The sequence below is a fragment of the Aotus nancymaae genome, unplaced genomic scaffold (genome assembly GCF_030222135.1).
Source record: "Aotus nancymaae isolate 86718 unplaced genomic scaffold, 86718_ANA_hifiasm-v0.15.2.pri h1tg000286l, whole genome shotgun sequence".
Classification (NCBI taxonomy): Eukaryota; Metazoa; Chordata; class Mammalia; order Primates; family Aotidae; genus Aotus; species Aotus nancymaae.
In genome coordinates this window covers 458,169-461,513 of record NW_026988701.1, presented here as the reverse complement: position 1 = coordinate 461,513, position 3,345 = coordinate 458,169, and positions in this window count along the sequence as shown.

Sequence of the window (3,345 nt, the reverse complement as noted above, 5' to 3'; positions counted from 1 at the left end):
TTTTAGATCTCTCCTTTCTTCTCATGTGGGCACTTACTGCTATATATTTTCCTTGAGAGACTGCTTTAAATGTGTCCCAGAGATTCTGGTATGTGGTGTCTTCATTCTCGTTGGTTTCGAAGAGCATCTTTATTTCTGCCTTCATTTCATTGTTTATCCAGTCAACATTCAGGAGAAAGTTGTTCATTTTGCATGAGGCTGTGCGGTTCTGGGTTGGTTTCTGAATTCTGAGTTCTAACTTGATTGCACTGTGGTCCGAGAGACTGTTTGTTATGGTTTCCGTTCTTTTGTATTTTCTGAGGAGTGATTTACTTCCAATTATGTGGTCAGTTTTTGAGTAGGTGTGATGTGGTGCTGAGAAGAATGTATAGTCTGTGGATTTGGGGTGGAGAGTTCTGTAAATGTCTATTAGGTTTGCTTGTTCCAGGTCTGAGTTCAAGCCCTGGATGTCCGTGTTAATTTTCAGTCTCGTCGATCTGTCTAATATTGACAATGGTGTGTTGAAGTCTCCCACTATTATTGTGTGGGAGTCTAGATCTCTTTGTAAGTCTTTAAGAACTTGCCTTATGTATCTGGGTGCTCCTGTATTAGGTGCATATATATTTAGGATCGTTAGCTCTTCTTGTTGCATTGATCCTTTTACCGTTATGTAATGTCCTTCTTTGTCTCTTTTGATCTTTGTTGCTTTCAAGTCTATTTTGTCAGAGGTGAGAATTGCAACTCCGGCTTTTTTTTTGCTCTCCGTTTGCTTGGTAAATCTTCCTCCATCCCTTTATTTTGAGCCTTTGTGTATCCTTGCATGTGAGGTGGGTTTCCTGGATACAGCACACTGATGGGTTTTGGCTTTTTATCCAATTTGCCAGTCTGTGTCTTTTGATTGGGGCATTTAGTCCGTTTACATTTAGGGTTAATATTGTTATGTGTGAATTTGATCCTGTCATTTTGATGCTAGCTGGCTGTTTTGCCCATTGGTTGATGCAGATTCTTCATTGTGTTGATGCTCTTTACCATTTCGTGTGTTTTTGGAGTGGCTGGTACTGGTTGTTCTTTTCTATGTGTAGTGCCTCCTTGAGGAGCTCTTGTAAAGCTGGTCTGGTGGTGATGAAATCTCTGAGTACTTGCTTGTTCACAAAGGATTTTATTTTTCCTTCACTTAGGAAGCTTAGTTTGGCTGGATATGAAATTCTGGGTTGAAAGTTCTTTTCTTTAAGGACGTTGAATATCGGCCCCCACTCTCTTCTGGCCTGTAGGGTTTCTGCTGAGAGATGTGCTGTGAGTCTGATGGGCTTCCCTTTGTGGGTAACCCGACCTTTCTCTCTGGCTGCCCTTAGTATTTTCTCCTTCATTTCAACCCTGGTGAATCTGATGATTATGTGCCTTGGGGTTGCTCTTCTAGAAGAATATCTTTGTGGTGTTCTCTGTATTTCCTGGACTTGAATATTGGCCTGCCTTGCTAGGTTGGGGAAGTTTTCCTGGATAATATCCTGAAGAGTATTTTCCAGCTTGGATGCATTCTCTTCGTCACATTCAGGTACACCTATCAAACGTAGATTAGGTCTTTTCACGTAGTCCCATATTTCTTGTTGACTTTGTTCATTCCTTTTTACGCTGTTTTCTCTAATCTTGCCTTCTTGTTTTATTTCATCGAGTTGATCTTCGACCTCTGATATCCTTTCTTCTGCTTGGTCAATTCGCCTGTTGAAACTTGTGCATGCTTCGCGAAGTTCTCCTGTTGTGTTTTTCAGCTCCCATCAATTCACTCCTATTCCTCTCTAAGTTGTCCATTCTCGTTAGCATTTCGTCAAGTCTTTTTTCAAGGTTCTTAGTTTCTTTGCATTGGGTTCGAACATGTTCTTTTAGCTCGCGGAAGTTTCTTATTATCCACTTTCTGAAAGCTGATTCTGTCATTTCATCACACTCATTCTCCATCCAGTCTTGTTCCCTTGCTGGTGAGGAGTTGTGCTCCCTTGTAGGAGGAGAAGTGTTCTGGTTTCTGGTGTTTTCATCCTTTTTGCACTGGTTTCTTCCCATCTTTGTGGATTTATCCACCTATCGACTTTGTAGTTGCTGTCTTTCTGATTTTGGTAATTTTAAGTCTGCGGCAGCAGAACTCATAAACCCCTTTTTTCTTTCCCCAGGTGTTCTGTCCCAGGGAGTTAGGGCTGTATGATTTTCCGCTGTCTTGCTGCCGTTTTTCCTGCCCACAAGGTGGCAGCCTAGTCACACTGAGCCTGCAGAGGCTTCGCTGAGCTGCTGTGGGCTCCGCCCAGCTTCCCTGTGAACTTCCCTGCAGTCCTGTTTATATGGGTGTAGTTAGAACTGCTTCCGCTATGTTGGCCCGCCCCTGTAGTCTCTGTAGTGGCGGGTTGCCTTGGTTGCTGCAAATTGCCCTGGGAACTGCAGGGTGTTTCCGTAATGGAGGACGCCCCTCCTCCACAGAGCTGGACCATCCCGGGTTCAGTTGTGTTTCCCGTGGCGTGTTTTTGCCCGGGAATCTCCTGGCTTGACTCTCCGTTTCAGCTCCCCTTGCTGGCTTAGAGGGGACTCAGTCTCGCTCACTCTGCACACAGAGCTGCTGCCCTAGGGCGCAGGCCGAGCGGCCACGCCGGTCAAACCGGCGGCGCTGGCGATCCGTTGGGCTCCTCCGCCTGTGAATCTCCTGGTCTGTGGGCAGTAAAAGTCCGCTGCCCTGTGAGCCGCTGTGTCGACTGAAGCAGCGGCTCTGAGATTCGTGGCGCATTTTTGCCCGGGAATCTCCTGGCTTGACTCCCCGTTTCAGCTCCCCTTGCTGGCTTAGAGGGGACTCAGTCTCACTCACTCTGCACATGGAGCCGCTGCCCCGGGGAGCAGGTCGAGCGGCCGCGCCGGTCAAACCAGCGGCGCTGGCGACCCGTGGGGCTCCTCCGCCTGTGAATCCCCTGGTCTGTGGGCAGTAAAAATCCATCTGGAAATGCGACGTCCACTCACCCTCTGCACTTTCTCTCGGAGCTGCAATCCTGAGTTCCTCCTAACCGGCCATCTTGGATCGATCCCTCTCTTTTTAGTTATAATTTTTGAATTAGATTCTGTGTTTTTGGAGAGATTTTCCATACGTGGTGGAAGTGTTTTTAATCTTGGTAAATATGGATTATTTGTCTATTTTATCACGTTCATCGGAAAGCTATACTGAGAACATTTCAATGTTTTAAAGGCTTTCACTCTCCGATGACTTGTGTGAAAGACGACGTACATACTAAAACGGGAATACCTGTCTTTTTTTCTGTTGGAATTTTCAGAAGGGAATTCTGTGCAATCTGAAAAGATTGATGGAGGTTACAGTAATTGCTTTCTACATCGCTTTTGTTA